Source organism: Littorina saxatilis, linkage group LG8, assembly GCF_037325665.1.
Source record: "Littorina saxatilis isolate snail1 linkage group LG8, US_GU_Lsax_2.0, whole genome shotgun sequence".
NCBI lineage: Eukaryota > Metazoa > Mollusca > Gastropoda > Littorinimorpha > Littorinidae > Littorina > Littorina saxatilis.
In genome coordinates this window covers 14,354,253-14,368,407 of record NC_090252.1, presented here as the reverse complement: position 1 = coordinate 14,368,407, position 14,155 = coordinate 14,354,253, and the positions used below count along the sequence as shown (strand labels likewise).

The following is a 14,155-nucleotide window of genomic DNA, read 5'->3' as shown; positions in this document are numbered from 1 at the left end:
TGCACTGTGAACTCACATGGGTCTGTGGAGCAATCAGTGTTGGATCATGTGTGTGCCAGGCACTCTGCCCGACTACATTGCGATAAACACAGATTCTGGTGTTGAGCATGAGGGCTGCACTGTAAATCTCCACTTCTGTTGCCCACGTCCCTGAATTCCGCATGCCCGACCTGGTCAGATAGGACGCGGCTGTCAGCCCTTGTTGTTGCAGGAGAACATGCTCAATTCGATATGTGTGTGCAGACTGTGTCATGAAATGGCAGACTGCAGCTCGAAGTTGGAGATGGTACTCTTCACACCCAGTCACGGCAAAGCTCAGGCAGCGGAAAAAAACAATTACCATCTCCACCAACCCTTTTAAAAATTGTTGGTGCTCCAGCCGGAAGCAGCTGATCTGACGAAGGCAGTGCAAGCTTCAAAGGCAAAGTGAACTGGCGACATTTGTCTAACTGCCACTGGCAGTGTACAGGGTTGAATGTGATACCATGTTGCTCAATAGCTTTAACCTGAATATCCTGTGAATCTGAACAATTGTGTGACTGAAGGCGCTGGAATGATGAAAACACTTTGCCACAAGAAGTACACTTAGAGCATTTATGTTTCAATAGCCTAACACGGCTACTGAACAATTTCTGGCAGTCTACACACTGCACAACCGAGTCCATTCTGAGGAGCAAATATTCCAAGTAAAAAAAAAGCAGAAAAATCGGGCAGCACCCCCCGGACTGGAAACTACTTTCAGAACCGAGACAAAATATTTTAAGTACCAAAATCGCACAAAAAATCGGGCAGCACCCCTGGGCCTGGAAACTACTTTCAGAACAGACAGAAAATATTCTAAGTTCCAAAATCGCACAAAATCGGGCAGCACCGCCGGGCCTGGAAACTACTTTCAGAACCGAGACGAAAAATATTCTAAGTACATGTACCAAAATCGCACAAAAAATCGGGCAGCACACCCGGGCCTGGAAATCACTTTCAGAACAGAGACGGAAAATATTCTAAGTACATGTACCAAAATCGCACAAAAAATCGGGCAGCACCCCCGGGCCTGGAAACAACTTTCACAACAGACAAAAACTATTCCAAGTTCCAAAAACGCAGAAAAAGCGGGCAGCACCCCTGGGCCTGGAAACTACTTTCAGAACAGACAGAAAATATTCTAAGTTCCAAAATCGCACAAAATCGGGCAGCACCGCCGGGCCTGGAAACTACTTTCAGAACCGAGACAAAAAATATTCTAAATTCCAAAAACGCAGAAAAATCGGCTTACAATGCTAGGCCCTTGCCTGGAAACCACTTTCAGAACAGAGACGGAAAATATTCTGAGTACCAAAATCGCACAAAAAATCGGGCAGCACCCCCGGGCCTGGAAACTACTTTCAGAACAGAGACAAAAAATATTCTAAGTTCCAAAATAGCACAAAAATCGGCAGGACTCTTTCAGATCCGAGATGAAAAATATTCCTAGTTCCAAAATCGCACAAAAATCGGGCAGGACCCTAAGGCCTTGAAATTACTTTCAGAACAGAGACGAAAAATTATTCAAGTTCTAAAATCGCACAAAAATCAGGCAAAACTCTTAGGCCTGTAAACTACTTTCAAAACCTAGACGAAAAATATTTTAATGATGTCTGAAAAGTTAGAATATTAGTAATAGTATAAAGGTAGGTACTCACAAAGATGTTGCTCGTGCAGAAATCCAAAAATATGCTGAAGATCAAACTGTCAGGCTCATGATTGTCCAGGTGGCAGAAATCGAAGAGGATGATGATGCGCTGAAAATATAAAATGTAATTGTACTTTAAACTTGGTCAGGTTTGTCTGAGCGCAGGAGATGACTGTCTTTTTGTCTGAACTCGCATTCAATCTGATGTTCAAAAGAAACAATGGTTAAGCATAAACTGACAATGCAATGATGCACTGAAGTTGCGTGAAGCAATATAAAAACATTCAGTTTGCAGTCACGCTAGTTCATTTTCAGAACCACTAGCCAACTAGTGCAAATTGATTTTGACTTTCAGGGCTGCATAAACTACATTGCCAAGCACTACAAACCGTCCTAACCCAAAAGTATGGAAACAAAGTCTTATCTGACCAATGCATGTACTAACAGTTAATTTATTAACTTGATAATTAAGTAGAAGTGCAATGCCAAGGCATATCCCCCCCCCCCCCCCCCACGAAGGACAAATCGCCCCTTTCTCTCACACAAACACACAGACACCCTACACACACACACACGCTCAAACCACGTCACACACAAACTCACTCACACACACATCATCCATGCACACAATGTATTATTTATAAGCGGGGGTTCTGCAAATAATCAGTTTCAAGTTTGACAATGTGGCCTTTCTTTACAAGAAACGACGCTTCGGATCAATAGTAGGTATCAATAAAATCGATCACACTCAGAACAGCAAATATTCCAAGTTAAAAAAAAGCAGAAAAATCGGGCAGCACCCCCCTGACTGGAAACTACTTTCAGAACCGAGACAAAATATTTTAAGTACCAAAATCGCACAAAAAATCGGGCAGCACCCTCGGGCCTGGAAACCACTTTCAGAACAGAGACGGAAAATATTCTAAGTACCAAAATCGCACAAAAAATTGGGCAGCACCCCCGGGCCTGGAAACTACTTTCAGAACCGAGACGAAAAATATTCTAAGTACATGTACCAAAATCGCACAAAAAATCGGGCAGCACCCCCGGGCCTGGAAATCACTTTCAGAACAGAGACGGAAAATATTCTAAGTACATGTACCAAAATCGCACAAAAAATCGGGCAGCACCCCCGGGCCTGGAAACAACTTTCACAACAGACAAAAACTATTCCAAGTTCCAAAAACGCAGAAAAAGCGGGCAGCACCCCTGGGCCTGGAAACTACTTTCAGAACAGAGACGGAAAATATTCTAAGTACCAAAATCGCACAAAAAATCGGGCAGCACCCCCGGGCCTGGAAACTACTTTCAGAACCGAGACGAAAAATATTCTAAGTACATGTACCAAAGTCGCACAAAAAATCGGGCAGCACCCCCGGGCCTGGAAATCACTTTCAGAACAGAGACGGAAAATATTCTAAGTACATGTACCAAAATCGCACAAAAAATCGGGCAGCACCCCCGGGCCTGGAAACAACTTTCACAACAGACAAAAACTATTCCAAGTTCCAAAAACGCAGAAAAAGCGGGCAGCACCCCTGGGCCTGGAAACTACTTTCAGAACAGACAGAAAATATTCTAAGTTCCAAAATCGCACAAAATCGGGCAGCACCGCCGGGCCTGGAAACTACTTTCAGAACCGAGACAAAAAATATTCTAAATTCCAAAAACGCAGAAAAATCGGCTTACAATGCTAGGCCCTTGCCTGGAAACCACTTTCAGAACAGAGACGGAAAATATTCTGAGTACCAAAATCGCACAAAAAAATCGGGCAGCACCCCCGGGCCTGGAAACTACTTTCAGAACAGAGACGAAAAATATTCTAAGTTCCAAAATAGCACAAAAATCGGCAGGACTCTTTCAGATATATCCGAGATGAAAAATATTCCTAGTTCCAAAATCGCAGAAAAATCGGGCGGCACCCCTAAGCCTGGAAACTACTTTTAGAACAGAGACTATAAAAATATTTAAGTTATAAAATCGCAGAATAATCGGGCAGGACCCTAAGGCCTTGAAATTACTTTCAGAACAGAGACGAAAAATTATTCAAGTTCTAAAATCGCACAAAAATCAGGCAAAACTCTTAGGCCTGTAAATTACTTTCAAAACCTAGACGAAAAATATTTTAATGATGTCTGAAAAGTTAGAATATTAGTAAGGCCAAAAAAAAAATGCTTTGGTTACGGTTTCCCGACCGACCCTAACTTTTTGGGCCGACCCTAAACTTTTTTTTTTGGTCCTAAAGCTAAAAATAAAATGAACCAAACACATACGTAACACACACACAAAAAACACACACACACACAAAAACCCACCGAAAACGACAACACCACGGCACAGAGAAAACATCGATCGCCGGCGAGCAGACAACAACAAGCCCGACAAGGGACACCACTCCGCTTTTTACAACTCCCATATCCAAGGGAAGTCAGTCTCGTGCGTTCGTTCGTTGCGCGAACGTAAAAAGATGTCGTCTGCATTTGCAATCGTATTCGGAAAGTGCGTTCATATCGAACAAATACGTCTGATAAGTCGGTACTCGAAGAGTGCAACCTTGGTGGACATTTTTCATGATTTTCATCCAACTTTGGACGGCAAACTGTTCGGGATAAAATGTGTTGGGTCGACGAAAATAAGTGCCGAGCCCGAAGACTCTTTCGAACTGGACTTTGGCATGACTTTCGAAAACTTGGAAAGTTTCCACATCAAATCACTTCACTTCAAGTGTGTTCGTTTGACTCCTGATGGCAGTGAAGCGGACGAATACACCAATATGAAAATACCTCGAATATCCTGCATACACAAATATTTTTATCATTTCAAGAGGGACCAACCAAAAAACAAAAAACAAAAAACAAAAAAAAAGTTTAATCGACCTACCTACCCTATTTTTTTTTGCCATGAAACCGTAACCAAAGCATTTTTTTTTTGGGCCTAATAGTATAAAGGTAGGTACTCACAAAGATGTTGCTCGTGCAGAAATCCAAAAATATGCTGAAGGTCAAACTGTCAGGCTCATGATTGTCCAGGTGGCAGAAATCGAAGAGGATGATGATGCGCTGAAAATAAAAATGTAATTGTACTTTAAACTTGGTCAGGTTTGTCTGAGCGCAGGAGATGACTGTCTTTTTGTCTGAAATCGCATTCTATCTGATGTTCAAAAGAAACAATGGTTAAGCATAAACTGACAATGCAATGATGCACTGAAGTTGCGTGAAGCAATATAAAAACATTCAGTTTGCAGTCACGCTAGTTCATTTTCAGAACCACTAGCCAACTAGTGCAAATTGATTTTGACTTTCAGGGCTGCATAAACTACATTGCCAAGCACTACAAACCGTCCTAACCCAAAAGTATGGAAACAAAGTCTTATCTGACCAATGCATGTACTAACAGTTAATTTATTAACTTGATAATTAAGTAGAAGTGCAATGCCAAGGCATATTCCCCCCCCCCCCCCCACGAAGGACAAATCGCCCCTTTCTCTCACACAAACACACAGACACCCCACACACACACACACGCTCAAACCACGTCACACACAAACTCACTAACACACACATCATCCATGCACACAATGTATTATTTATAAGCGGGGGTTCTGCAAATAATCAGTTTCAAGTTTGACAATGTGGCCTTTCTTTACAAGAAACGACGCTTCGGATCAATAGTAGGTATCAATAAAATCGATCACACTCAGAACAGACGGAAAATATACCAAAATCGATCACTTTTCTGACTTATAAACTGGTCAAACGTGAGAAAATATTTTGGAGATACTAACACGACAAATATTACGTGTAAATGCTTTGTTCTGAGGTCGGGCGCGGTCGATTGTGGTTGGGAGCGATCGCCGGACACGCACGGTCATGCCGCGGTAATTAGTCAGACCGACACAGTTTAGGGGCACACACGCTCAAACCACGTCACACACAAACTCACTCACACACACATCATCCATGCACAAAATGTATTATTTATAAGCGGGGGTTCTGCAAATAATCAGTTTCAAGTTTGACAATGTGGCCTTTCTGTACAAGAAACGACGCTTCGGATCAATAGTAGGTATCAATAAAATCAAGTGTAAGTTGTAACACATATACATGTATGTTTAGATGATTTTGACTCAGTCATCATTGTGGATTGACACGTCAATCCGACCTCGAAGTTTCACATGTTAATGTGTAAGTCTATACATATAATAAAAGAGAGTGTCTGTCTGTGTGTCTGTGTGTCTGTGGTCGCCATACCTCAGAGATGGCAAGAGGCAGGAACAAGATATTTTGCATGCACACTCCCTAGGTGCCGCAGATGTGCACCTGGGTTTTAGTTTCTCCAGACATTGTTTCCTTCCTCGGATAATGACCCTCCCCATCTATCAATACAGTCTACATAGTGCAAGGGAGGTAAGTCATGCTTTGTCACCCACGGAAGGGAGGTAACTCTCATCAAACCATGCAGTATACCGTGTCATTCTCAAGGGTTACCCCCGCCCACTATCATCCCTTAGTTTCTTGATTCATTGTTTCCTTTCTCAGATTATGGACCTCCCATTTATTGAATACAGCCTATATGGTGCAAGACCAGTTCAGTGCCTACTGTTCACCTGTAGCAAGCACATCATGCCAGTGATATTAGAGACTCGCTATAATTGCTCCTATGAGGGGAAGAAATGAAGAATGAAAAATTAACTGGACAGTTCCGGAAATTTCTAGAAGGTAAGGGAGATAACTCTTTTTTGTCTGTGGTCGCCATACCTCTGAGATGGCAAGAGGCAGGAACAAGATAGTGTGCACATACACTCCCTAGGTGCCGCAGATGTGCACCTGGGTTTTAGTTTCTTGATTCATTGTTTCCTTTCTCAGATTATGGACCTCCCATTTATTGAATACAGCCTATATGGTACAAGACCAGTTCAGTGCCTACTGTTCACCTGTAGCAAGCACATCATGCCAGTGATATTAGAGACTCGCTATTGCTCCTATGAGGGGAAGAAATGAAGAAAGAAAAATTAACTGGACAGTTCCGGAAATTTCTAGAAGGTAAGGGAGATAACTCTTTTTTTGTATCCAAACAAAGGAGGTAAAGCTAATGATAATGGGATAGCGAGCGTCTTAAATTGCTACAGGGCTCCGCTTACTCCCTGGCGAAGCCGGGTTTGAAATGAAGAAAGAAAAATTAACTGGACAGTTCCGGAAATTTCTAGAAGGTAAGGGAGATAACTCTTTTTTGTCTGTAGCAAGCACATCATGCCAGTGATATTAGAGACTCGCTATAATTGCTCCTATGAGGGGAAGAAATAAAGAATGAAAAAATTAACTGGACAGTTCCGGAAATTTCTAGAAGGTAAGGGAGATAACTCTTTTTTGTCTGTGGTCGCCATACCTCTGAGATGGCAAGAGGCAGGAACAAGATAGTACATCATGCCAGTGATATTAGAGACTCGCTATTGCTCCTATGAGGGGAAGAAATGAAGAAAGAAAAATTAACTGGACAGTTCCGGAAATTTCTAGAAGGTAAGGGAGATAACTCTTTTTTTGTATCCAAACAAAGGAGGTAAAGCTAATGATAATGGGATAGCGAGCGTCTTAAATTGCTACAGGGCTCCGCTTACTCCCGGGCGAAGCCGGGCTTAACTGCTAGTATTAAATAAATAAAGCATAGTTCTATCTGAAACAGCAAAAAAGTGCAATCTCAACCACATAATCATTGACCCTCACCACCTTATTCTGTTCACCGACTCAGGGCCTAGCATTAGAAAAAGAGAGTTCAGCTTACAAACTACAAAGGTAGGGGTCTGTGGCAACACCCCTGGAATTTGAAGAGGTTTTGTGATTTTGCATCTAAAACTAGCCCAAAATTAGTTGTAAATGTAAGTACAGTAACATGTACCAGTATTCAGTTTTTTTGCCTGAAACAGTAAAAATGCCTACCTTCTTCAAACAAACAGGGTGCCGAACAAACACAGTATCACTCAATGTCAGCAATGCCACTCCTTGTCTTGAAGTTGTTAAAAACTGTACACACTGGGCATGTCTTTAGCGCAAATCATGTCCTTCACTTGCTAGAGCCACAAAACACCCACACAGAGGATGCTCGTGCGATGACAGACCCAGGAAGTGCTTGCTCAAGCAAGCTGTCAAACCGATTGAGAAACGGCGCACAAAGCGAGAGCTGGGGCTGTTTTGGGGTAAGCTTATACAGTTTGGGAATAACAGGTTTTTGCATTTCGTACACCAAATCGAGTTTCGCGTAAGGTTAATACTGGAGATGTCATTTCGTCGTAAACAGTGCACCGAACGGTGCACAATGCTAGGCCCTGGTTCCCCCGCCGAGCAGCTGGCGACTATAGTAGGCTAGTCTCAGATCGGCACCGCTGTTTCAAGTTCGGAACGGATCACAATATTTTCCTGTCGAGCCGCAATTTTAGAAGGGGAAATTCAGTAAATTCTTAACCCTAAGGCAATTCGGCGGCAGGCACGCGCTTGGCGCCCTCAAATGTTCCTACCGTGACGGCTACAGGCCGGGTTTCACCCTTCTGTATCTAGAAAAAAACACAGGAACTCCACTAAATGAACTCCACTGACACTGAAGTTAACTGAGAATCCTCCCCCCCCCCCCCCCAGACACACACACTTTTCAAGTGGTTGACATGCTAACAAATACCGTGTACTCACAAAAATCGAAGAGCGAAACAGAACTCGTCTAGTACGCCGCAGCCATATGATGTAAAAGGCACGCTATCCCACAATTCCAGAAAACCGTGCCGGTTTGACTAATCATAAGCTTACTGCGCGACGTAATGATATTTTGTTGTTGTCAGTTCAAAATACACCATAACACCCTTATCGATCACTTTTCTGACTTAAAAACTGGTCAAACGTGAGAAAATATTTTGGAGATACTAACACCACAAATATTACGTGTAAATGCTTTGTTTTGAGGTCGGGCGCTGTCGATTGTGGTTGGGAGCGATCGCCGGGCACGCACGGTCATGGGGTAATTAGTCAGACCGACACGGCAGTTCAGGGGCTCTGCTGCCGATCTTGAAATTCACATAAATCTAACGGGCCAAGAACAACTTGAAGACATCCAATCATTACAGGCATTTTAGATCTACTAATTTTACTAGCACTGTGTCATCCGTGTCTGCTGAAACTGATAAAACAAAATATAAAATACCGGTGACACAAGTGGAAAACACTAGATCTGTCTGTACTTACCGGGACTGCCAGCCGGCCGTCGATACTCCGCTTTCAACAGCTCTTCCTCGCGCCTCGCGCAGATGATTGGAAAAAAACGCTGTGCAGATCAAACTGTAGGAACTCTCACTTTGGTATCTTCTTTAGTCTATTTTTCTGGAGCTTAGAAACCGAACCCGGTGAAACTCTTGTTCCCCGATTCGGCGAATGCAGAGGTGAGACTGAGTGAATCTGTGTAGGCTACCACAATCCCTCGCGCGACCCCTGACCTGATCTTGACCCCCTAACCTGGTCTACATACCAAACAGGACACAAATCAGTCAACTGCTTGTACCCCTTCAAAACCCCCCACCACCCGGTTTTTTTGGATACACGCTTTAACTACACACATGCCGACACAATGTAGACCATTGCTTCAATAATTTGAAGATGGTGCTTGAAAATTAACCAGGTGAAATGAGTATTTCGGTGTTTAGCCAAAAATGTTAAAGTTTCTACCACAGACATACACACATACATACATACGCACGCACAGACAGACAAAGTTTATCATCGCATAGGCTACACTTACGTGAGCCAAATATGTGTCGCATTGATCATAATCCGCCATGAAATTTCAGGAATGTTTATGTGAGCACTTACCATAAGTTTTAAACTTGTTGTGCTCCTTCTTAATGATGTTGTTATATTATCATGTGTCTGTTTTCGAATAAAATACTGTTTAAAGAAAAAAAAATACTCTGTGTTTCACGTGGACACACCGGCCGCCAGCGAGCTTCACATCAACTATAAAGAGCTATGCGCCGCAATAAAAGGCATTGAAATATGGGCGCAGACTTGGACAAACAGCGTTGTGATAGTGCACACTGACAACAGTGTAACCAAAGCAATCATTAACAAAGGGAGAAGTAGAAACCCATACATGAACTGTTTATTGAGGAAACTGTTCTGGCTCAGTACGAAGCATAATTTTTCAGTCAGAGCCATACATGTACCGGGTTTGGTGAACACTCTTCCAGACACTATCTCCAGGCTTCATGAGGCAGGAAACTGGGAGAAATTGTGTGTGTTGCTAAGAAACTGGTCGCATAGGGCTGAATGTGTCAGTTCCGACTTAAGCAAACATATGTCAAAAGATTCCTTTTTATATTTAGTCAAGTTTTGACTAAATATTTTAACATCGAGGGGGAATCGAAACGAGGGTCGTGGTGTATGTGCGTGTGTCTGTGTGTGTGTCTGTGTGTCTGTGTGTGTGTGTAGAGCGATTCAGACAAAACTACTGGACCGATCTTTATGAAATTTGACATGAGAGTTCCTGGGTATGAAATCCCCGAACGTTTTTTTCATTTTTTTGATAAATGTCTTTGATGACGTCATATCCGGCTTTTCGTGAAAGTTGAGGCGGCACTGTCACGCCCTCATTTTTCAACCAAATTGGTTCAAATTTTGGTCAAGTAATCTTCGACGAAGCCCGGGGTTCGGTATTGCATTTCAGCTTGGTGGCTTAAAAATTAATTAATGACTTTGGTCATTAAAAATCGGAAAATTGTAAAAAAAAATAAAAATTTATAAAACGATCCAAATTTACGTTTATCTTATTTTCCATCATTTGCTGATTCCAAAAACATATAAATATGTTATATTCGGATTAAAAACAAGCTCTGAAAATTAAATATATAAAAATTATTATCAAAATTAAATTGTCCAAATCAATTTAAAAACCCTTTCATCTTATTCCTTGTCGGTTCCTGATTCCAAAAACATATAGATATGATATGTTTGGATTAAAAACACGCTCAGAAAGTTAAAACAAAGAGAGGTACAGAAAAGCGTGCTATCCTTCTTAGCGCAACTACTACCCCGCTCTTCTTGTCAATTTCACTGCCTTTGCCATGAGCGGTGGCCTGACGATGCTACGAGTAAAATGGCATTGCGTTTCATTCTGTGAGTTCGACAGCTACTTGACTAAATATTGTATTTTCGCCTTACGCGACTTGTTATATTTAGTCAAGTTTTGACTAAATATTTTAACATCGAGGGGGAATCGAAACGAGGGTCGTGGTGTATGTGTGTGTGTATGTGTGTGTGTATGTGTGTGTGTGTGTGTGTGCGTGTAGAGCGATTCAGACCAAACTACTGGACCGATCTTTATGAAATTTGACATGAGAGTTCCTGGGATTGATATCCCCATACGTTTTTATATTTAGTCAAGTTTTGACTAAATATTTTAACATCGAGGGGGAATCGAAACGAGGGTCGTGGTGTATGTGCGTGCGTGTGTGCGTGTGTGCGTGTGTGCGTGTGTGTGTGTGTGTAGAGCGATTCAGACTAAACTACTGGACCGATCTTTATGAAATTTGACATGAGAGTTCCTGGGTATGAAATCCCCGAACGTTTTTTTCATTTTTTTGATACATGTCTTTGATGACGTCATATCCGGCTTTTCGTGAAAGTTGAGGCGGCACTGTCACGCCCTCATTTTTCAACCAAATTGGTTCAAATTTTGGTCAAGTAATTTTCGACGAAGCCCGGGGTTCGGTATTGCATTTCAGCTTGGTGGCTTAAAATTAATTAATGACTTTGGTCATTAAAAATCTGAAAATTGTAAAAAAAAATAAAAATTTATAAAACGATCCAAATTTACGTTTATCTTATTTTCCATCATTTGCTGATTCCAAAAACATATAAATATGTTATATTCGGATTAAAAACAAGCTCTGAAAATTAAATATATAAAAATTATTATCAAATTTTTTTTTCGAAATCAATTTAAAAACACTTTCATCTTATTCCTTGTCGGTTCCTGATTCCAAAAATATATAGATATGATATGTTTGGATTAAAAACACGCTCAGAAAGTTAAAACGAAGAGAGGTACAGAAAAGCGTGCTATCCTTCTCAGCGCAACGAATACCCCGCTCTTCTTGTCAATTCCACGGGCACTGCCTTTGCCACGGGCGGTTGAGTGACGATGCTACGAGTATACGGTCTTGCTGCGTTGCGTTGCGTTCAGTTTCATTCTGTGAGTTCGACAGCTACTTGACTAAATATTGTATTTTCGCCTTACGCGACTTGTTTTCATTTTTTTGATAAATGTCTTTGATGGCGTCATATCCGGCTTTTCGTGAAAGTTGAGGCGGCACTGTCACGCCCTCATTTTTCAACCAAATTGGTTGAAATTTTGGTCAAGTAATCTTCGACGAAGCCCGGGGTTCGGTATTGCATTTCAGCTTGGTGGCTTAAAAATTAATTAATGACTTTGGTCATTAAAAATCTGAAAATTGTAAAAAAAAATAAAAATTTATAAAACGATCCAAATTTACGTTTATCTTATTCTCCATTATTTGCTGATTCCAAAAACATATAAATATGTTATATTCGGATTAAAAACAAGCTCTGAAAATTAAATATATAAAAATTATTATCAAAATTAAATTGTCCAAATCAATTTAAAAACACTTTCATCTTATTCCTTGTCGGTTCCTGATTCCAAAAACATATAGATATGATATGTTTGGATTAAAAACACGCTCAGAAAGTTAAAACAAAGAGAGGTACAGAAAAGCGTGCTATCCTTCTTAGCGCAACTACTACCCCGCTCTTCTTGTCAATTTCACTGCCTTTGCCGTGAGCGGTGGACTGACGATGCTACGAGTATACGGTCTTGCTGAAAAATGGCAGCTACTTGACTAAATATTGTATTTTCGCCTTACGCGACTTGTTGTTTCTTGTGCAGGAGAGGCAAAGGCGTTTGAAGAAGAACTAAACAGGGAACTCGCCGGGTTTAGAAGCAGTACTTTTGCTGACAATACTGTGAAGACATATAAAACTCACTTAAAATCCTATATGGATTTTTGCAATAGGATGAGCATCCCCCCTGTGCCGGTGACTGAGAGAACTGTAGCCCTCTATGCCACGTATTTAACCCGAAGGCTCAAGCCTTCCTCTGTGAAACAGCATATTAACATTATTCGAATAATGCACCTTACTTACCTAGACCTTAGTTTTTTACAGAGTAACTTTTTGTAGGGCCTTGCCCAAGTAAACTCCCGTCCACGTTCTTTTGGGTTGGTAGGAGCTCAAAGTTCGCCCCTTTCTATTGGGTGCTAGTTTTAAATTTGTTAAACCCCAAGTGTTCTTAAATAATATGTGATTTTTGTCCCTATGAAATTAAAAAACTTGCCTTCGGTTTTTGACACCCAAAAGGAACTTCTTGTCACATGAATTTTATGGTTGTGGTTGTGATGGTGTGTGTGTGTGTGTGTGTGTGTGTGTGTGTGTGTGTGTGTGTGTGTGTGTGTGTGTGTCTGTATGCGTGTATGGGTGTGTGTGTGAGTGAGTGTGTGCGTGTGTGTGTGGGTGTGAGTTAGTGTGTTGTATCCTTCTATGAGTGCGTGTGTGTGAGCGTGCTTGGTTGCGTAAAAGTACTAGTTTAAGTGATATTTAGTATACATATAATTTAAACTCTCTTTTTACTGTGCCTGTGGCTGGTGGGTACCACCAGTCACAACCCCTCGGTCTATGGCAATCCGAATGGTGCAAATGTCCCTTTTAGCTCTTGATGTCTAAATAACACATTATTTAGCTAAATAACGCGTTATTTAGCTAAACAATGCTTTATTTAGCTATATCATGCATTATTTAGCTAAATAATGCATTGTTTAAATTAAACAATGCATTATTTACAGATACAGAAAAAAGAGAGCCCAAAGCACTAAATAATGCATTGTTTAGCATAAATAAGAGATTGTGTTTGTAAATAACTCATTATTTATAAATAATTACGCGTTTTCTCTAAACAATATATTATATGTAAATAAAGTGTTATTTAGATAAATAAAATATTATTTAGATAAATAAAATATTATTTAGATAAATAAAATATTATTTAGATAAATAAAATATTATATGTAAATAAAATATTATTTATCTAAATAAAATATTATTTATCTAAATAAAATATTATTTAGATAAATAAAATATTATTTAGATAAATAATTTATTATTTAGATAAATAATTTATTATTTACTGTTTTTGCCTTGAAATAGTATTATTACGCTAAATAATGCTTTATATAGCTATATAATAGGTTTCCGCTATATAATTCATGATTTGGTAAATAATACATTATATACCGTAAATAAAATATTATATACCGTAAACAATTCATTGTTTAGCGCATCGCGAAGCCGTTTTTTCTCTTGTTTTTTTTTTCCACGTGTTTCCGTGGATCCGAGAGAGCGCTGTTGATTCTCCACTGTCTTGGCAAACCCAGTATCCGGT

The 14,155-nt window shown here is 40.5% G+C and overlaps 1 protein-coding gene and 2 long non-coding RNA genes across 3 annotated transcripts in view; all 3 read right to left on the bottom strand.

The window, feature by feature from the left end:
- LOC138972882 (uncharacterized) overlaps nucleotides 1-14,155 on the bottom strand; it is a 189,318-nt gene that overhangs the window by 29,899 nt on the left and 145,264 nt on the right. The window lies entirely within an intron of this gene.
- Nucleotides 1-14,155, bottom strand: part of LOC138972188 (serine-rich adhesin for platelets-like) — a 45,237-nt gene that overhangs the window by 19,442 nt on the left and 11,640 nt on the right. The gene's annotated exons all lie outside the window — the stretch shown is intronic.
- Nucleotides 1,498-7,782, bottom strand: LOC138972852 (uncharacterized). Its single transcript, XR_011457781.1, has 3 exons — nucleotides 7,603-7,782; nucleotides 4,630-4,728; nucleotides 1,498-1,778 (listed from the first exon to the last, which is right to left on the bottom strand). It is a non-coding gene; the product is annotated as an uncharacterized lncRNA (long non-coding RNA).